Source organism: Pipistrellus hanaki, assembly GCF_964339955.1.
Source record: "Pipistrellus hanaki genome assembly, chromosome: X".
Lineage (NCBI taxonomy): Eukaryota > Metazoa > Chordata > Mammalia > Chiroptera > Vespertilionidae > Pipistrellus > Pipistrellus hanaki.
Window position 1 is genome coordinate 34,407,868 of NC_140524.1, and position 23,279 is coordinate 34,431,146.

A 23,279-nucleotide genomic window follows, 5' to 3' on the forward strand; every position below is an offset into this window, starting at 1 on the left:
CCCCCAACACTAGGGAGGGGGAGAAGTGGCTCTGTTTCATATCAAATTACATTGAACACATCCAAGAAAAGAGCATCTGTTTGAACTTGAATTGGGATTTGGTCTCTGATCCTTTGTTGGTCTGCAATCTTCGCTGCAGCCATCCCTGCACAAGTTCAAGGAGAAAGGGAAACAAATACTGGATCCCAGAGAACTGCCTGCCTGTGGTGAGTGCAGGAGCCTTTCCAGCTGCAAGAAGCCTGGACCTGCTGTCTCTGGTGGTCAGGGTTTCCCTTCTGGCACCAGAAAGTTATGTGTGTTGTTTTCCTAGCCTCAGTGAAATAACCTGCATTTGGATTTAATTCTGCTCTGGCCTTCACTCAACACACTGTTCTCCCCCTCAGCTCCCCAGAAAGCCAGCCCCCAACCCACACTCCAGCCTCCTCCTCTTTCCATCAGCTTCTCCTCTTCCCAATTCTCCCAGGTCAGGTTTGTCGAGAAAGTGGTAAGAGCCTTGATGGCTTGGCCTGCTCCCTCAGAAAAAAAAAATGGAAATATTCAATTCACTAGCAGATAGAACAAAGGGTTAGAACTGCACTCTGCACTTTGTGTGAAAAGTACTTGAATCTTTTCGAACCTGTCTCCTCGTTTATATAAAAAGATATAACAGCCCTGGCAAATGTGGCTCACTTGGTTGGAGCATCAACCCTTACACTGAAAGGTTGCAGGTTCAACCCCCAGTTGGGACTCAATCCCTGCTTGGGGTGCTTACAAGAAGCAACCAATCAATCTCTCTCTCTCTCTCTCTCTCTCTCTCTCTCTCTCTCTCTCTCTCTCTCTCTCTTTCAAATCAATAAACATATCTTCAGGTAAGGAATAAATAAATAAATATGATAAGGATTATATTTCAAAACCTGAATATTAAAGCACCTGGCACATATGTGCTCAGTAATAATAATAGCAACAATAAGTAGCTAACATTTATTGAATACTTATTGCATTCGCCACATTTGGATTAATTTCTTTAAATGAGAAGAACTCTCTGAAATATGAATCTTGTATTGTGCCCATTTTACAAATAAGGAAACAAGTTCATTCAGAGTGGTTCAGCAAATTTAATTGCCCAAAGTCACAAAATGAGTTAAAGCAGAGCTGAAATGCAAAGCTTGACTTCAAAGTTTGCTGCTACCGCTGTTACTGCCTCTGTCTTTGTTGTTTTCTAAGGACCTACTGTACGCAATATGCTCACACGGTTATAAGGACCACAAAGAATATTTACACAGGGACACTATCCCCAATAAGGTTACAGTCCAGAGCAGATGTGGAGACAATATGTATGCATTAAATAGACTCTAATACAAGGCAGCTCTGGCAACTGCCTACATGGGATTCATAAGTGCAGAGAGGGGAGGATATTGGGAGACACTCCTCCATGGGTCTCTTGTGCTCCTATATTTCCTGCTGACTATGCCAAAAATACAAGGCCCTGACAATTCTTTATCTGGAACAGTTCTCAAGGTTAAGTTTGCAGCAAGCAATCTTGAGGGATGAATTAATATCACCCTCTGGGACAGAGTAGATATATTTACTTCTGGCTACATAATGTTAGGTTCCCCAAGCTTAGTGTCCCACAGCTGTGATATAAACTGACTACTATGTATAACGCATGAATCCAGTGCATCTGTGTTAACTCATGGAACTTGAGGATAAGCAGAGTAATTCAAACATGTTGAAGTCCATGCTGTTTGCTATGCTGTAATACAGTCCATTGTCTCTGATCCAGGAGTCTTTTTTATTTCTTTGTTGACTAAGGTATTACATATGTGTCCTTATCCCCCATTGCCACTCCACATCCCCACCCATGTCTTCACCCCCCTGTTGTCTGTGTCCATTGGTTAGGCTTATATGCATGCATACAGTCCTTTGGTTGATCTCTACACCAGCAGTGTACAAGGGTTCCATCAACAAAACAACAAGAAAGCCCACTGCATGGGAGAACATATTTGCCAATATTATCACCGATAAGGGTTTAATCTCCAACATTTACAGGGAACTCATACAAGTTAACAAAAGGAAGATAAACAACCAAAACAAAAAATGAATAATGGACCTAAACAAACACTTTTCGAAAGAAGACAGAAGGAAGGCCAAGACACATATGAAAACATGTTCAAAGTCACTAATCATCTGAGAGATGCAAATCAAAATGACAATATGGTACCATCTCACACCTGTCAGAATGGCTGTTACCAACAAATCAACAAACAACAAGTGTTGGCGAGGATGTGAAGAAAAAGAAACCCTCAGGCACTGCTGGTAGGAATGCAACTGGTGCAGCCACTGTGGAGAACAGTATGGAGTTTCCTCAAAAAACTAAAAATGGAACTCCCATTTGACCCAGCAATCCAACTTCTAGGAATATATCCCAATAAAATGGAAACACAAATAAGAAAGGAAATATGCACCCCTATGTTCATGGTAGCACAATTTACAATAGCTAAGATTTGGGAAACAGCCTAGGTGCTAGTCAGCAGATGACTGTATCAGAAAACTGTGGTACATCTACACAATGGAATACTATACTGCCATAAAAAAGAAGGAATTCTTACCATTTGCAGCAACCTGAATGGAACTGGAGAACATTATGCTAAGTGAAATAAGCCAGTCAAATGGAAGAAAAATACCACATGATCTCACTCATTTATGGATAATAAAGAACATTATAAACTGGTGAACATAAAAATAGATACAGAGACAGTAAAGCATCAAACAGACTGTCAAATTACAGCAGGAAGTTTAGAGAGAGGTGGGGGAGTTAAGAGATCAACCAGAGGACTTATGTGCATGCATATAAGCATAACCAATGGATGCAAAACATTGGGGGATAAGGGCATATATGGGAGTGGGGGGTGGGGGCAATGGTAAGATATATACACATATATTTAAAAATGAAATAAAAATGTATATAAAAATAAAAAATATAAGTAAAAGATACCTACCTCTCAGGACCATTGTAAATGCCTGCCTCATGAAAATAATTCAACAAATATGGACTTTCCCTTATTATTCCGCTTTCTTCTCCCATGAAAATTAGGAAAAAAAAGTGGCTTCCTGGTGTGCTTTATAAGAGCTGAGGGAAGAGAGAGCTGCAGAAAGGAGAGAAGAGGCTCCTTGCAGTTCCTGTGAGAGTGGAGTTCAACAGAAGGTTCTTTCCTAAGCAGATATGAGTCGAGCAGTTCCTTGCCACCAGATAATTTTGATCAATACCCAGGAACCAAGAATTTGAAATATTACAAACAAAAACAAACTTGTAATCACATCAGTCCATGACCTTGTGCACTTCTTACACATGAAAATCCCCACTGAAAACCAAGCCTGGTGTATAATTCTGGCCCCAGGAGCTCCCTTCCTCTCTCTTCCCTTCCCTCAATTGCTGCCCAGGGTCCACTACATGCAAGGCTCACAGGACAGAGCTGGGCTGGTTAACGGCTGTTGGTGTGAAATGCACAGAACCCAGCAAGCCTCTGCTTCTTCTCTCATTTCTACCATCTGATCAAATACAGCTGCTTCTCCCCAGACACCCCCCACCCCACTGCAGTGCTGATTCTGACAGCAGTGTTTCCAACTCTCCAACCACACCCACCCAGCACCTGGGTCAACATGGAACTCATGGACAGACCCCACTCCAGTCTAAATGCAGCAAACATTAGCAAATGGTAAATTTACCATGCAAGGGGCTAGAGTCCTATTTTTCTTTCTGAGCCACTGTACAATAAATTATTTCAAGGAGCCATTTTGTGCCATGCATATATCCCTCCCTTTCAATAGTTCATCCAGACATCACCCTAATAGCTCTGTGTCCCTAGTAAACAAATAGCTGGCCTCAAATTACTTGGACCCATTTGCTGCTGCAGTGCATGTATGTTCAAGTGATGGTTAGTGGTCAAGCGGCTAACTCACAACAATGATGGGGCGGGACAACTGACGTCTTTGTTGCAGGCTTTTCTTCCATGCATTATATATTTAAAGGCTTTTCTGAGAGTTTTGTAAGAGACCTTCATTATAAGGGCATGTACCCTTTGTTCTGTGCTGTCTAGAAATAATTTATTCTACCTTAGCTTCCTCAGGCTTTACCAGCCTGTGAGTATATGGAAGGTCACACTACCAGCCATCTCCCAAATTTTACCATCTCTTTCATGTAGAACTTATCCTCTATCAAAAGGCCCATGAATAATATTAGCGTGCATAGGGGGTATCTGATTCTTGCTATGGGATGTTGCTGTTACCATCTGTTTATTACTTAGTACTTGTGCTAAGTAATGCTGTGTCTATGGGACACTGCTATCTGCTGATACAGAAGAGCCACTGAGGCCCTTGTGATGCCAAAGCCAGGCCATTTGATGTTATAAATGAAGGAGAATGCCTCTCTCCTTTGTGATACCCTTTGTCAGAGGAAAAACCTAGTAGGTATGCTTGCTTATGCACCAATGTCCTACTAAGGCTTTGTTGAGTGTCTTTTAGAGACTCCCCCTTCTCTTCTACATCCTTTTTCTCAAAATATTCAGAAATGATTTGAAAGTCAGCTGGATTAGGAGACACACACACCTGCATTCAAAATTTCCCCTTCCTTCCCAAGACTAAGGTCCTGCTTACTGTGCCTGGTCTGTCTTTCCCTCAGAATGAAGAACAAACATCAATCTTCAATCCCATGTATACTCCTCAACACACCAGGATAACATCTTTTTTCCTTCTCCCTACAAGGGCTACATTAAAAGAGAAAAGAGAAAGAGGGAGACTGCAAAGATGGCCTTATGTATGGTTTCTGCTAAAAGTAAAAGTTCTTCAAAAGCTATATACTTATATCAAGATCAAAGAGCAAAGAAGAACATGTGAGGGCAAAGGGTTTCTGGTCAAAAGCAAACGGTTTTCCAACTCTTCATAAGAGAAGTTCAAGCTGAGGCAGGAGATATCAATCAAAAGATTATATAAGCTATTTCAGGATTGAATGTGGAAGGGAAGTTCATTAGATGACCTTCAATTGCTTAGAACAATGTAGTGTTACCCAGAGTGTGTTAGGCAAACCACCAATGAGATGCAAGATGATTGTTATTCATACCTAGATGAGCATTTATAATTAAATTACAGGATTATTATTACAGTTCTTGATACTGATATCAATAGTGATATAAAGTTTCCTTTAAAAAATTAGTTTAAACATAAAAAGTAAGTTGATTCAAAATGTATTAAAGAAATAATAATATAGATAGTACACGATATGGCAAAAATCATGAAGGTGGTATTTGAGAGGCTGACAACAGAGAAATGATGATGTCAAAGCTTGAGCTTTGAAGTTACACAGACCTGGGTTCCAGTGCTGGCTCTACCACTTACCTGCTTATGTGCTTAATATAATGTGGAGCATTACTCATTTCTAACATTCATTAAATAGTTACCATGGGCAAGGCCATAAGCTCAGACTTCTATATACAACTAGAGGCCAAGTGCACAAAATTTGTGCACAGGAGTGGTGTCCCTCAGCCCAGCCTGCACCCCTTATAAACTGGGAACCCTTGAGGGATGTCCAACCACCCGTTTAGGCTGGATCTCAGTGTGGGATAGGGCCTAAACAGGCAGTTGGACATTTCTCTCACAATCCAGGACTGCTGGTTCCCAACTGCTTGCCTACCTCTGCCTGATTGGCCCTAAGAGCTTTTGTCTGCTACCTTGATCACTCTCTAAGCACTCCCCTGCCAGCCAGATCGACACCTAACTGCTCCACAGCCAGCCCGATTGCCTCTAACTGCCCTCCCCTGCCAGCCCGGTCACCCCTAACTGCCCTCTCCTGCAGGCATAGTTGGCCCCAACTGCCTTCCCCTACTGGCCCAGTCACCCCTAATTGCCCTCCCCTGCTAGCCTGGTCCCCCCAACTACCTTCCTCTGCAGGCCTGGTTCCCACCCCCAACTACCCTCCCTGCAGTCCTGGGTCCTCCCCAACTGTCCTCCCCTGCAGGCCTGGTCCCCCCAAACTGCCCTCCCCTATAGGCCTGGTCCCCCCCAACTGTCCTACCCTGCAGGCCTGGTCCCCCCAACTGCCCTCCTCTGCTGGCCTGGTCATCCTTAACTGCCCACAACTGCCCTCCCCTGCAGGCCATCTTGTGGTGGCCATATTGTGTCCACATGGGGGAAGCCATCTTTGACCACATGGGAGTGGCCATCTTTTTTTTTTTTTTTTTACACTTCCTTGCCCCTCCCATGGTCCTCCTGGATGACGAAGGTGTTTGGTATTATTGGTGACTACATTAGGTGGGGGATCAGCCCATGTAAGGGGTCTTACCTGTGAAGTTTCAGGAACATAAGTCCAAAATACATCCCCATTTGCCCCAGGTAATATTACCATATGGGGGTGGCTGGCCATTTTGTGCCTTGGAGTGAGTCAATTTGCATATTATCCTTTTATTAGATAGGATATCTTAAATTTTATAACAGTTACAAGGTAAGTACTGTCATCACCTCTATTTTATACATGAAAATATTATAGGTTGGAAAGGTCAATAGTTTGCCTGTGACCAGGCAACTGGGAAATGGCAGTCTGGCTTTGACCCTGACCTGTTAGCTTCTGAATCCTGAATTACCCACCACAATGCAACACTGCTTCAAGTAGTAGAACCAACTCTATGCATTGGAAAGTGAAGAGCTGCCATGACACTTCTATTTCAGGCATCAACTCTACTGACCTATGAGCAGGAAATTCCTATCTTTAGGTGCTTGTTTATTTTGTGGGGGGTTTTATTGAATTTATTGGCATAACATTGGTTAATAAAATTATATCAGTTTCAAGTGTATAATTCCATAATACATCATGTGTATATTATATTGTGTCCTCATCACCCCAATCAAGTTTCCTTCCATCACCATTTATCTCCCCTTTACCTTCTTCTACCTTCTCCCACCTCCTTTCCCTCTGGTAATCACTATGCTGTTATCTTTGTCTATGAGGTTTTTGGTGGTGGTGGTGGTGGTGGTGGTGGGTTTCTTTTGCTTAATCCTTTAATCTTTTTCACCCAGCCCCTTTAGGTGCTTCTTTGGATTGAAGATAACAATAAGGCTACATGGGGTTTTCTTTTTTGTTTCTGTTTTTGTTCTTAATAGAGTATTTTTAGTGCAGTTTTAGATTCACAGCAATATTCAGCAAAAGGTAGATTTCCCATATACTCCCTCCCCTGCTCATGCACAGCTTCCCCCTCTGTTAACATCACCCACCAAAGTGGTACATTTGTTGTAAATAATGAACGTACATTTACAAGTCATTATCACCCAAAGTCCATAGTTTACATTAGGACTTGCTCTTAGTGTACATAGTATGGGTATTGATAAATATATAATGATATGTACCCATCATTATAGTATCATACAGAGTAATTTCATGCTCTAAAAATTTTCTTTTTCTCATTCTCTTCTTTCCTCCACCAGCTCACCACAGGAGGTGAGGGTAAGGAGATCATTTGTATGAAAGAGAAAAAACCAATAGCTACATATATTGAGCATTAACAATAGCCCTATAGATATAATTTTTCAAATGAGAAAGTTAAAACTCAGAGAGGTCAAGAAACAAGTTCTCAGTAAGAGTGGCAGAGCCAACATTCAAACCCTTAACCACTATTATTAAGAATAGTAGAAAAGGGGGAGGAGGTAAGATGGCGGAAGAATAGATGGGCGGATTCTGAGCCCGCTCCCGAAGCAGAAAGAGAGAGCAACTGATGGTCTTGTGCTGTGAGTGTTTATTAGCAAGCTGGGAGACAGCGAACACCAGAAGAAACTGCTGGGGGGCTGCTGACGGAGGTGCCCCTCACAGGGAAGCACCCACGCGGGCTGTGTCCCTGCCCGGAGCTACCTACCAGCTTGCACGGGGAAACCTCACCATCTTGAGAGGAAGATAGGATCGTGTCAGAGGCCTGAATATCCACAGCCGCAGCGACCACCAAGCAGCTGTGACCCCCAGAACGCGGATCTCAGGCGGTGCGAACACCTGACTGCATTGGAATACCCCACTGCTCGGCGAAAAGGTCAGATTTCGCGGGGAGAGGGTGGAGAGTGCTCGCGGCGAAGATAAAAAGCCTGCGCGCCCGCGCTCGCGGAAGCTGGAGGACAAAGGCAGTGATTACAAGTAGAAGCCCCCGCTGTTGGGCGGGTGTCACCCGTGAGAGTGGACGGGGCTCCTAACAGGGGAGATATCTAAAGAGCAACACATTTGGATCTGGCTCGGAGGGATATCGGAGAGTTGCGGGAGATTGCAGTTGCTCGGGCCTGCCCCCTCCCCCCTCCATAGTTCCTGCTGCAGAGAGGGCGGAGAGAAAAAAAAAAAAAAAAGCTGGAGAGGCTCTAGACTAGAGTCTGGAAACTCAACCTAGAAACGCTGCCCCCAGAGGCTAATTCACAAATTGACTCTAGTGTAATAAAAACAAAGCAAAACCTGCCTAAAAATCAGGACTGGATCATAACAATAGAGGAAGCGAATGACCTTCATTACTGCAAATTTTACTTAAATTTTTAAAATTTTATTATTATTTTTTTAATTTTTTAATTTTTGTTTTTTATTTTTGTTTTCATTATTTGCAACGTTTACTCAAGAAACTATTTTTTTTCTTTTTCCTCACTTGATTTTATCTTTATAATTATTACATTGTATATGTAATCAACATTATTACTACTTTTAATTTACCTTTTTCATCTTATTTTCTTTTGTTTCTTTTTATTATTTTTATTTCATTTGATTATATAGATTTTTTTTTAATCTCAGGATTACTGTTCTACAGTCTTTATCTATCTTTCCTTCTCCAACGCTTTATTCTATCTCAACCCTACCTTTATGCCTTCACCCTCTTTCCGATCTTTTCCTTTGGTACCCCGTTTATCTTAACCCTTTCCTGCTCTAGATTTTCCCCATTCCTTCTGTCTACCCCCTCCTAAAATTTCACCCTACTTGTATATATCTAATTTCCAACTACCTGCTCCAAGCCCATTCACACCTCCCTCGTAGTTGTCCTAACAACAAAACAAAACAAAACAAAACAAAAAAACAGTCTATCTCTCTAACTCTTTGAAGTTGTATGTTGAATGTTAACTATACTGAAGTTGTATGCTTTTTTTTTAATATAAGATTGATTTGCTTATGCTTTTTGTTTGATTGTATGTTTTTGTTAGCCGGGTTCTAGTCACCATTATTGGTGGTTATTAATATTGCAAACACATTTCTATTCAGTGCCTGTGTGTAGTACCTGGTTGTGTTGTATTTTGTGCCCTTAAATCAAAGCAGGAGAGAGAGAGAACTACACAACCAGACATCCTAGATAATGGGCAGACCAAAAAACAGTCCGCAAATGAAAGAAAAGCAGGCTTCACCAGAAAAGGAAGTAAACGAGATAGACTCAAGCAACCTACCAGAGCAAGAATTCAGAGTAATGATCATAAGATGGCTAAAAAGAATGGAAGACAAATTTGACAATATGAGTAAGACCCAAGAGGAAATGAAGAAGAACCAAGAAGAAATGAAAAATGACATTGCTACTGTAAAGAACTCAATAGAAAGCATCAAGAGTAGATTAGAAGAAGCAGAGGACCGCATCAGTGAGCTAGAAGACAAGATGGAAAAAAATACCCAATTAGAACAGCTTCTGGAAAAAAAAATTAAAAAACAGGAGGAAAGTCTAAGGGAACTTTGGGACAATACAAAACAAAACAATATTAGAATAATAGGGGTTCCAGAAGGAAAGGGAATTGAGGAAGACATGGAAAACGTATTTCAAGAAATAATGACAGAAAACTTTCCTGAGATAGAGAAGAAAAAACCCACACAAATCCAAGATGCTCATAGAGTCCCAAGCAAAATGAACCCCAGAAAATCCACCCCTAGGCACATTATAATTAAGCTGGCAAATACCAACGACAAAAAAAGAATTTTAAAAGCAGCCAGAGAGAGACAGACAGTTACATATAAAGGAGCCCCCATCAGACTAGCAACTGATTTCTCCACAGAAACTTATCAGGCCAGAAGGGAATGGGATGAAATATACAACGTCATGCAAAGGAAGGGTCTGAATCCAAGAATACTGTACCCAGCAAGGCTATCAATCAAAAGTGAAGGTGAAATCAGGAGCTTCACAGACAAAAACAGACTAAGGGAATTTATCTCCACCAAACCAGCAATGCAAGAAATGCTAAAGGGTCTACTGTAAAATTAAAGAAATTGAAAGCAAAGAAGGAACACAGGGGTATAGAATAAAAATGGCATCAAATCAGTATCTATCAATAATAACTTTAAATGTAAATGGACTAAATGCTCCAATCAAAAGACATAGGGTAACGGATTGGATAAGAAAACAAGACCCATATATCTGTTGTCTACAAGAAACCCACCTCAGAAAAAAGGATGCACACAGACTGAGGGTGAAGGGATGGAAAAAGGTTTTCCAGGCGAATGGAAATGAAAAAAAAGCTGGGGTAGCAATACTTATATCTGACAAATTAGATCTCAGAGTGAAGGACATAACAAGAGATAATGAAGGCCACTTCATAATACTAAAGGGAGCAATCCAACAAGAAGAAATAACCCTGGTAAATATATATGCACCCAATACGGGAGCACCCCAATATATAAAAAAATTGCTGGAGAACATTAAGGGAGAGATTAATAGCAATACAATCATAGTAGGAGATTTTAATACCCCACTGTCACCCTTTGACAAATCATCTAAACAAAAAATCAGCAAAGAAATATCAATCCTAAATGACTCGCTAGACCAGATGGAATTAATCGACATTTTCAGAACATTCCACCCCAAAGCCACAGAATATACATTCTTCTCAAGCGCACATGGGACATTCTCAAAGATAGACCACATTTTGGGACATAGGCAAAGTCTCTTCAAATTCAAAAAGATAGAAATCATATCAAGCATCTTCTCAGATCATAGTGCCATAAAACTGGAAATTAACTACAATGAAAAAAATCCAAAGAAATCAAACACATGGAGACTAAACAGCATGCTATTAAACAAGGACTGGGTTACCAAAGAAATCAAGGAAGAAATTAAAAACATCCTAGAAACAAATGACAATGAAAACACAACTATCCAAAATCTATGGGACACAGCAAAGGCAGTTTTGAGAGGGAAGTTCATATCCCTACAAGCCTATTGCAAAAAACTGGAAAAAAGGGTAACAAATGATCTAACTCTACAATTCAAAGAGTTAGAAAAAGAGCAACAAGAAAAGCCCAGAGTAAGCAGAAGGAAGGAAATAACAAAAATCAGAGCACAGATAAACGACATAGAGACCAAAGAAACAATACATAAGATCAACAAAACCAAGAGCTGGTTCTTTGAAAGAATAAACAAGATAGATGGACCTCTAGCCAGACTAACCAAGAAACAAAGAGAGAGGACTCAAATAAACAAAATCAGAAACGAAAGAGGTGAAATAACAACAGACCCCGCCGAAATACAAAGGATTGTTACAAAATACTACGAACAACTCTATTCCAACAAACTGGACAACCTGGAGGAAATGGACATATTCCTAGAAAAATACAACCTTCCAAAACTCAATCAGGAAGAATCTAAAAATCTCAATAGAGCAGTGACTTGGGAAGAAATTGAAACAGTCATCAAAAAGCTTCCAGCAAACAAAAGCGCAGGGCCAGATGGCTTCACAGGAGAGTTTTATCAAACATTCAAGGAAGAACTAAAACCTATCCTCCTCAGACTATTCCAAAAAATTCAAGAGGAAGGAACACTTCCAAACTCCTTCTATGAAGCCAGCATCACCCTAATACCAAAACCAGATAAAGACAACTCAATGAAAGAGAATTACAGGCCAATATCCCTAATGAACATAGATGCCAAAATCCTCAACAAAATTCTAGCAAATCGGCTCCAGCAGAGCATCACAAAGATCATACACCATGACCAAGTAGGATTTATTCCAGGAATGCAAGGTTGGTACAACATCCGCAAATCAATAAACGTGATTCATCACATAAACAAGTTGAAAGATAAAAATCATATAGTCATATCAATTGATGCAGAAAAAGCATTTGATAAAATCCAACACCCTTTCCTGATAAAAACTCTCAACAAGGTGGGAGTACAAGGATCATATCTCAACATAATAAAAGCTATATATGATAAACCCACAGCCAACATCATACTCAATGGCCAAAAACTAAAACCATTCCCTCTAAGATCAGGAACAAGACAGGGATGCCCACTATCGCCACTCCTCTTTGACATAGTACTGGAAGTACTAGCCATTGCAATTAGACAAGAGGAGGAAATAAAAGGCATCCAAATTGGAAAAGAAGAAGTAAAGTTATCCTTATTTGCAGACGACATGATATTGTATATAAAAAACCCAAAAGACTCCATTAAAAAACTAATTGGCTTAATAAATGAATTTGGCAATGTAACAGGATACAAAATTAACGCCAAGAAATCTATGGCATTTCTATACACCAACAGCGAATTTATAGAAACAGAGACTAAAAAAGCAATTCCATTTACCATCGCACCAAAAAAATTAAGATACCTGGGAATAAACTTAACTAAGGAAGTAAAGGACCTATATGCGGAAAACTACACGACACTGAAAAAAGAGATAGAGGAAGATGTAAACAGATGGAAGAACATACCATGTTCATGGATTGGTAGAATCAACATCATCAAAATGTCCATACTTCCTAAAGCAATCTATAGGTTCAATGCACTCCCCATTAAAATACCAACGGCATATTTCACTGACCTAGAAAGAACTCTCCAAAAGTTCATTTGGAACAATAAAAGACCCCGAATAGCCACAGCAATCCTGAGAAAGAAGAGTAAAGTAGGAGGGATCTCAATACCAGACTTCAAACTGTATTACAAAGCCACTGTTCTCAAAACAGCCTGGTACTGGCACAAAAACAGACATATAGATCAATGGAATCGAATCGAGAACCCAGATATCAACCCAAATCACTATGCTCAATTAATATTTGACAAAGGAGGCACAAATATACAATGGAGTCAAGACAGTCTCTTCAATAAATGGTGTTGGGAAAATTGGACAGATACATGCAAAAGAATGAAACTAGATCACCAACTTACACCATACACAAAAATAAACTCAAAATGGATACAGGACTTAAACATCAGACGGGAAACCATAAAAATACTAGAAGCATCCACAGGCAACAAAATCTCAGACATATGCCTAAAGAACTTCTTCACTGATACTGCCCCTAGGGCAATGGAAGCTAAAGAGAAAATAAACAAATGGGACTACATCAAAATAAAAAGCTTTTTTACAGCAAAAGAAACCATCAACAAAACAACAAGAAAGCCCACTGTGTGGGAGAACATATTTGTAAATGTTACCACTGATAAAGGTTTAATCTCCAACATCTACAAACAGCTTATACAACTAAATAAAAGGAAGATTAATGATCCAATTAAAAAATGGGCAATGGACCTAAATAGAATATTTTCAAAAGAAGACAGAAGGAAGGCCAAAAGGCACATGAAAACATGCTCAAAGTCACTAATTATCCGAGAGATGCAAATCAAAACAACAATGCGGTACCATCTCACACCTGTCAGAATGGCCAACATCAACAAATCAACAAACGACAAGTGTTGGCGAGGTTGCGGAGAAAAAGGAACCCTCGTGCACTGCTGGTGGGAATGTAGACTGGTGCACCCACTGTGGAGAACAGTATGGAGTTTCCTCAAAAAACTGAAAATGGAACTTCCATTTGACCCAGTAATCCCACTCCTAGGAATATATCCCAAGAAACTAGAAACACCAATCAGAAAGGATATATGCACCCCTATGTTCATAGCAGCACAGTCTACAATAGCTAGAATCTGGAAACAGCCTAGGTGCCCGTCAGCAGATGATTGGATCAAAAAACTATGGTACATCTACACAATGGAATACTATGCTGCCATAAAAAAGAAGGAATTCTCATCATTTGCAGCAACCTGGATAGAACTAGAGAACATCATGCTGAGTGAAATAAGCCTGTCAATGAAAGAGAAATACCACATGGCCTCACTCATTTATGGATATTAAAAAACATTATAAACTGACAAACCAAAAGATAGATATAGAGACAGTAAAGCAAAAAGTAGACTGTAAAATTACAGCGGGGAGAGTAGGGAGATCTGGGGGAGATAAGAGATCAACCAAAGGACTTGTATACATGCATATAAGTACAACCAATGGACACAAAACTCTGGGGAGGGAGGGTATGTATGGGGGGGGGGGTAATGTTAAAATATGTACACAGATAATAATTTAATAAAAAACAAAATTTAAAAAAAAAAAAAAAAAAAAAAAAAAAAGAATAGTAGAAAAGGAAGAAGAAGAAGGGGCTATCAAGGCTCAAGACAAGACCCTTTCTCTGGCCTAGAGCAGGTCAGGAGTGCGAGAAAGAGAAACCAAATTTCTGGGGAATTGACCTTGTCCTGCCCATCCCCTAAACTGCCCCAAGAAAGCAGAATTGCCATGAATAGCAGGCCTCAGGGGGCAGGTTTGTGGTTTCTTCTTCAGGGATCAGCACCTACCTTTCAGGCTTCACTCTTATTAAAAAAAAAAACACCACTTTTTATTTGGAAATAATTTCAAACTTAAAGAAAAGTGGTAAGAATAAAAATACCCATATATCCTTTATACTTTACCCAGATTCACCTAATATAAATCAATTAATATTTTCCATTGAAAATATTTCAAATATTTTCTGAACTATTTGAAAATACATTACATACATCATAATCCTTTCCCTCTAAATACTTCAGTGTGTATTTCCCAAAATAAGTATATTCTCTTACATGACTATAATAATCAACTTCAGTAAATTTAACATTTACACAATATTTCATATAATATAGCACCTGTATTCAAATTTGTTGGTTGAATTCTGAATTCCTATATACTTAATGAAATTAACTTTAAAAAATAATATTGTGCCTTAATATTTTTAATTTATTTATTTTTTGGGGGGTGGGCTGATGACAGAAGTGTTCTATTTATTTATTTACTTATTTAGATACAAAATAATTAGCCATTTACTTGCAATAAATATTAATATTTCAAGAAAAACAATTTTAGATATAATAATGTTACATGCAACAAACATTAATATTTCAAGAAAAAGTATTTTAAATATATTACCAAAACTGTATTAACATAGAATATCATGAAAGTTATAGGAAATATTAAAAATCTGCAAATAACAGTATTATTTGTATTATATTATAAAATATTTCTTTCCTCTGGCTCTATTTTTATTTATCAGTTTATGTTGTTCATTATATTCCACAAATGAGTGAGATCATGTGATATTTATCTTTCTCTGACTGGCTTATTTCACTTAGCATAATGCTCTCCAGGTCCATCCATGCTGTTGCAAATGGTAAGAGTAGTTTCTTTTTTACAGCAGCATGGTATTCCATTATGTAGCTGTGCCACTGTTGTTGTTGTTGTTGTTGTTGTTGTTTTTATTGTCTAAAGTTTTACATGTGTCTCCTTTTTCCCTGCTTGCCCACCCCCAGGCAGTCCCACCCCAAGCAAGTCCCCACTGCCCCAGTGTCTGCGTCCATTGGTTATGCTAATATGCATGCATACAAGTCCTTTGGTTGTTCTCTAACCCCCTATCCCCTGCCATTGGTCTCTGGATCTATTCTTGTTCATCAAATTATGGTGGTCATTATATCCTATATATGAGTGAGATCATGTGATATTTATCTTTCTTCGACTGGCTTATTTTGCTTAGCATAATGCTCTCCAGTTCCATCCAAGCTGTTGCAAATGGTAAAAGTTACTTCTTTTTTATAGCAGTGTAGTATTCCATTGTGTAGATGTACCACAGTTTTTTAATACACTCATCTGCTGATGGGCACTTAGGTTGTTTCCAAATATTAGCTATTGTAAATTGTGCTGTTATGAACATAGGGGTGCATATATCCTTTCTAATTGTTTTTTTTTTCTTCTGGTTTCTTGGGATATATTCCTAGAAGTGGGTTCACTGGGTCAAATGGGAGTTCAATATTTTGAAGAAATGCCATACTGTTCTCTGCAGTGGATGCACCAGTCTGCATTCCCACCAGCAGTGCACCAGGGTTCTTTTTCTCCACATCCCCCCCAGCACTTGCCTTTTATTTACGATAGCCATCTGACAGGTGTGAAATAGTACCACATTGTCATTTTGATTTGCATCTCTTGGATGATTAGTGATTTTGAGCATGTTTTCATGTTTCTTAGCCTTCAGTATGTCCTCTTTCAGAAAGTGTCTATTTAGGTCCTTCACCCATTTTTTGATTGGATCGTTCATCTTCCTTTTGTTAAGTTTTATGAGTTCCCTATAAATGCTAGAGATTAAACCCTTATCAGAAGTAACATTGGCAGATATGTTCTCCCATGAAGTGGACACTCTTGTTGTTTTGTTGATGGTTTCTTTCTCTGTTCACACATGCTTTTTATTTTGATGTAGTCCCATTTGTTTATTTTATCCTTAGTTTCCATGGTCCTAGAAGCTGAATCGGTAAAGATATTGCTATGACATATGTCTGATATCTTGCTGCCTATGGATTCTTCTAAGATTTTTACGGTTTCCCATCTTACGTTTAAGTCCTTTGTCCATTTTGAGTTTATTTCTGTGTATGGTGTAAGTTGGTGGTCTAGTTTCTTTCTTTCTTTCTTTCTTTCTTTCTTTCTTTCTTTCTTTCTTTCTTTTTTTTTTTTTTTTTTTTTTTTTTTTTTTTGCATGTATCTGCCCAATTTTCCCAACACCATTAAAGAGACTCTCTTGACTCTATTGTATGCTCTTGCCTCCTTTGTCAAATATTAACAGCATAATGGCTCTGGTCGATTTCTGGGTTCTCTATTCTATTCCATTGGTCTATATGTCTGTTCTTGTGCCAGTACCAGGCAGTTTTGAGAACAGTTGCTTGGTAATATAGCTTTATATCTGGGATTGTGAACCCTCCTACTTTGTTCTTCTTTCTCAAGATTGCTGCAGCTATTCAGGTTCCTTTTTGTTGTTGTTGTTCCAGATAAATTTTTGGAGAGTTTGGTCTAGGTCTTTGAAGTATGTCATTGGTATTTTAATAGGAAGTGCATTGAATCTATAGATTGCTTTGGGTAGTATGGACATTTTAATGTTTAGTCTACCAATCCATGAATACAGGATATTCTTCCATTTGTTTATGTCTTCCTCTATCTCTTTTTTCAACACCCTTAGTTTGTTTTTTTTAGTACAAGTCTTTTACCTCCTTGGTTAAGTTTAATCTTAGGTATCTTACTTTTTTTGTTGCAATGGTGCTGGAGGCTAATTCCAGCAGGGCATAATAAAATTCAAGAAGTTCAATAGAAGGCTGATGGACACCTTCAGAAGGGCTGAAGATCTGCATGTTATTGCCTCTTGCCAGACAGCTGAGGGCAGTTCCTCCAACCTGATAATCCTTTACTATTTACCAAACCTTACCTTTGATATGTATGTATATCTGCTTTTCTAAAGTGTAGACAGCGCCTGGGAAGGCATTTCTTTAATTATTGTCAGCTGAACTCAAGGTGATAGGCAGAGCCATGCCCTGGGAACATGCTTCCCCATTGAAGCTGGATATGTTATCAGCTTGGCCTTCATATCAGCCCTGGGGTGTGTTGGCAGGGACAGGTCCTAGATATGTATATCCAGTCAAGCACCAGGAATGCTAGGGCCTACTCATGAATGCAAATAAGCTCCTTTGAGCCTAAGTTTTGGTGATACTTCCTGATATTGGGGGTATAAAAGAAATGTGCTGCGAGGGCTCAGGGTAGTTGTCATCAGAGAGAATGGCATCCCAACTGGCTCCCAGCTTGCTTCTATTTCTGTGCCTTGCTCTCTTTCTTTTTTTTTATTTCTTAATCCCCAGCCCCTCCATTCAGCAACTGGACCCGTTCCTTTTCTGTGCTGGACATGGAAAAGAGAGAACACCTCTACACTAAAGGGGGAAATGTGATTAAAAAGCTCTGGGTCCAGAGATTCATAGAGCTTAGTCACTAAGAGATAAGCCTCCCTTGGCTCCCCCAAATGCCTCCCAAATTTATATTTTATGTCTAGTTTTTTCAATTAATTTACCTCACAGACCCTTCTCCAGATTCCTGAACCCTTGCAGCTGCAGATAAGACCCCAGCACAATGGTAAAAGGGATTTTTTTGTTTGTTTGTTTCTCTTTCTGTGAGTTCATTATCCTATATAATAAAATCCTAATATGAAAATCTAAAAAACTGCAGAACTGGTTGCTATGATGTGCACTGAGGACCACCAGGGTGCAGACGCTCAATGCAGGAGCTGCCCTCTGGTGGTCAATGTGCTTCCACAGGGGGAGTGCTGCTCAGCCAGAAGCTGGACTCACTGCTGGGAGAAAAGCGGCAGTGGCAGAAGCCTCTCCTGCCTCCACAGCAGCACTAGGCAGGCATTCCCTGAGGGAAACCCGACTAGAGAAGGTGCAGGCCTGGCTGAAAGAACCCTCTCCCCTTGCTCAAGTGCATGAATGCCATGCACTGGGCCTCTAGTTGGTGTTTTAAAAAGCCATAGATTTCTGGCTGTTAATTTTGTGTCCTGCTACATTGCTGAATTCATTTATTAAGTCTAGTAGTTTTTTTATGGAGTCTGTTGGGTTTTCTATGTACAATATCATGTCATCAGGGAATAATGACAGTTTTACTTCTTTTCCAATTTGGATGCCTTTTATTTCTTCTTGTCTGATCGTTATGGCTAATACTTCCAGAACTATGTTGAACAGGAGTGTTGAAAGTGGGCATACCTGTCTTGTTCCTGTTCTTAGGGAAAATGGTTTTAGTTTTTACCCATTGAGTATGCTGTTGGCTGTAGGTCTGTCATGTAAGGCTTTTATTATGTTGAAGTATGATCATTCTATTACCACCTTACTGAGAGCTTTTATCAAGAATGGGTGTTGGATTTTGTCAAAAGCTTTTTCTGCATGAATTGATATGATTATGTGATTTTTGTCTCTCAATTTTTTATGTGATGTATAAAATTTATTGATTTGTAGATATTGTACCAGCCTTGCATCCCTGGAATAAATCCCAATTGGTCGTGGTGTATAATCTTTCTAATGAAATGCTAGAATTTTATTGAGGATTTTAGCATCTATGTTCATCAGGGATATTGGCCTGTGATTCTCTTTCTTTGTAGTGTCTTTATCTGGTTTTGTGATTAGGATAATGCTGGATTCATAGAAAGAGCTTGGAACTGTTCCTACCTTTTGAATTTTTTGAATAGTCTGAGGAGGATAGGTTTTAGTTCTTCTTTGAATGTTTAGTGAAACTCCCCTGTGAAGTTGTCCAGACCTGGGCTTTTGTTTGTTGGAAGCTTTTAATTACTGCTTCAATCTCATCGGTAGTTATTGACCTATTCAGGTTTTTTATTTTTCCTGATTGAGTTTTGGGAGATTGTATTTTTCTAGGAATATGCCCATTTCATCAAAGTTGTCCAGTTTATTGGAGTAGTTATGTTCATAGTATTTTATTTTATTTTTACAATCCTTTATATGTCTGTGGGGTTAGTTGTTACTTCACCTCTTTCATTTTTGGTTTTGGTTACTTGGGTCACGTACTACAACTTTATCCATCCATCTATTGATGGACACTTAAATTGCTCCCATATCTAGGCTATCTATAATAATGAAAGCATAATATGCTAATTAGACCAGACAGCCAAACAACCTTCTGGATGTCCTTCCAGACAATCTTCCAGATGAAGCTGGGGCTGCAAGGGCCGAGGCTAACCACCGTGGCTACGAGAGCCAAGCCCCTTGCACAAATTTCATGCACCAGGCTTCTTAGTTGTAAATAAACTGCAATGAACATATGGATGCATATGGTTTTTCTAGTTAGTAATTTGGGTTTCTTTGGATAAATACCCAGGAGTTCAATTGATGGGTCCTTCTTTGTCTCTTGTTATAGCCTTTGTTTTAATCTATTTTGTCTGGTATAAGTATTGATACCCCAGGGACTTTTAGTTTATTTCCATTTTCATTAAATATATTTTTCCATCTCTTTATTTTCAGTTTATGTGTATATTTATATCTAAAATGAGACTTTTATAGACAGCATATGTAAGGGTCTTGTTTTGTTATCTTTTCAGCCACCACATGTTTTCACTGGAGTACTTAATCCATTTTCATTTCAAACAATTGTTGATAGATACGTATTTATTGACATTTTATTATTATTCATATTTTTGCCTTTTTTCTTATTCTTATAGAAGACCCTTTAAGATGTCTTTTAATATTGGTTTGGTTGGTGATGATGAACTCCTTTAGCTTTTTCTTGTCTGGGGAGATCTTTATTAGTCATTCGATTATAAGTTATAGCCTTGCTGGGTAGAATAATCTTGTTTGTAGGTCCTTACTTTTCATCACTTGGAATATTTTTTGTGCCAATATCTTTTGTCTTGCCTAATTTCTGTTGAGAAATCAGCTGACAGTCTTATGGGGTCTCCCTTGTAGGCAAGTAATTGTTTTTCTCTTGCTAGCTTTTAAGTTTTTATCTTTAACCTTTGGCATTATAATTACACTAGAGGCCTGGTGCATGAAATTCATGCACGGGGCCCGAGGGGGGGGCGGTATCCCTCAGCCCAGCCTGTACCCTCTCCAATATGGGACCCCTAGAGAGATGTCAACAGGGATCGGGTGTAAACCAGCAGTTGGACATCCCTCTCACAATCCAGGACTGCTGGCTCCCAACTGCCTGCCTGCCTGCCTTCCTGATTTCCCCTAACTGTTTCTGCCTGGCAGCCTGATCACCCCCTAACCACTCCCATGACAGCCTGATTGATGTCTAACTGCTCCCCTGCCAGCCTGTTTGCCCCCAACTTCCCTCCTCTGCTGGCCTGGTCACCCTTAACTTCCCTCTCCTACAGGGTTGATCACCTCCAACTGCCCTCCCTTGCAGGCCTGGTGCCTCCCAACTACCCTCCCCTGCCGGCCATCTTGTGGTGGCCATCTTGTGTCCACATAGGGGCAGGATCTTTGACTACATAGAGGCAGCTATCTTTGACCACATAAGGGCAGCTATTGTGTGTTGGAGTGATGGTCAATCTGCATATTACTCTTTTATTAGATAGGATAGAGGCCTCTTGAATTGGTGGGGGCCAGCTGGTTTGCCCTGAAGGGTGTCCCGGATCAGGGTGGGGATTCCCTTAGGGTGTGGGGTGGCCTGGGTGAGGGGCCTGTGGTGGTTTGCAGGCCAGCCATGCCCCCTAATGACCCAAGTGTAAGCCCTGGTATCTGGAATTTATTTACCTTCTACAATTGAAACTTTGTAGCCTGGAGCAGAGCCAAGCCTCCTGCTGCCTCCTTGGCTGCAGCCATATCTGTTGAAATTTGTTTACCTTCTATAATTGAAACTTTGTAGCCTTGAATGGAGGCCTAGGCCAGCAAGGGCAGACGGAAAGCTTGCCTTCCTCCATTGCCTGAGAAACTCAAGCCTCCCTCCCAGTCTCTGTGGCTGTAGCCATCTTGGTTGGGTTTTTTTGCATGCTCGCTCTGATTGGCTGGTGGACGTGGCTTTTGGGTGTAGCAGAGTGATGATTAATTTGAATATTGCTCTTTTATTAGGTAGGTTGCCTTGGTATGGGACTCTCTCTAGTTCCTGGACTTGTGTGTCTATTTCCTTTGCCAGGTTTTGAAAATTTTCTGTCATTATTTCTTCAAATGGGTTTTCAATTCCTTGTTCTCTCTCTTCTTCTTATGTTATTTCTATGAGATGAATGTTAGTACCCTTAATGTTGTCCCAAAGATCCTTTAAACTATCCTCATTTGGAGGGGGAGGGGGTATTTTTGCTGCTGTAATTGGGTATTTTCTACTTCCTTATCTTCCAAATCACTGATTTGATCCTCTGCTTCATCTAATCTTTTTTATTCCCTCTGAGTTTTCATTTCAGTTATTATAGTCTTCATTTCCAACTAGTACTTTCTATGGTTGCTATATTCATTTTTATGTTTTCTGTCTCTTTGTTGAAGTTTTTTCTGAGATCATTTACAATAGTATCCTTATAACCAGTGTTTTGAACTCTGCATCTGGTAGATTGCTGGTCTTCGTTTTGTTTCGTTCTTTTTCTGGGGTTTTATTCTGTTCTTTCATTTTGGATATGTTTCTTTGTCTCACAATTTTGGGTGCCTCCCTGTGTTTGTTTCTATGTACTAGGTAGAGCTACTGCATCTCCCGGTCTTGGTAGAGTAGCTTTATGTATTAGGTGTTCTGTGGGGATCAATAACAGTCTTCCTGGTCACCTGAGCTGAGTGCTCCAGGTGTGTTCCCTGTGAGGGTTGTGTGTGTCCCCTTGTTGTAGTTTGGCTTTGATTGCTGTTGGAGCATCAATGAAAGGGACTAACCTTCAGCTGATTTGTTCTGAGAACTGGCAATGACTATAGTGGAGGAGCTGTTGTGCAGGGACTCATCCTACAGAGAAGGAGTGACTTTAGCAGGGGTCTAGTGCCTGCCAAGTCTATCCTTTGGGCATGTCATTTTGAAAATGCCTGGTTGGTGCTCTGGTGTGCTCTGAAACTGGCCACCAGGTATGTTGATTCTAGGGCCTCTTGGGAGGGGCTACAAAGTGATCTGCAGATGGTTGCCACTTGTGTTGGGCTTGGAGGTGCTTGGGAGAGCTAACCTACAAACTGATACTGAATGCCACCAGGTTTGGGGCTGCTTAGCAAGATGTATGGGCCATTCTGAGTTCTGATGCTGCTTGTTTGTGATTTTTGAAACTTTTAGAGATTTTAGGAAAGCCTTCAACATGAACCAAGACAGGCCATTTGAATAGAAAAGCCACTGAAATCAGCTTTGGTGGGCCCACAAATCGGGTGGGGTGGGGCAAAGGATGTTAGTTAGGTTGACAGAGACCCAGAGAGAGAAACATCTGCAGGCTGGGTGAAGGGAGAGCTCAACAAAAAAACAATGGCTTTTGCCGGGACCGGTTTGGCTCAAGTGGATAGAGCGTCGGCCTGGGGACTGAAAGGTCCTGGGTTCGATTCCGGTCAAGGGCATGTACCTTGGTTGCGGGCGCATCCCCAGTAGGGGGTGTGCAAGAGGCAGCTGATCGATGATTCTCTCTCATCGATGTTTCTAACTCTCTATCCCTTTCTCTTCCTCTCTGTGAAAAATCAATAAAATGTATTTTAAAAAAAAAAAGAAAGAAAGAAACATCTTCCTTTAAAAAAAAAAAAAAAATGGCTTTTGCCAGCACTTCTCTCTTAAAG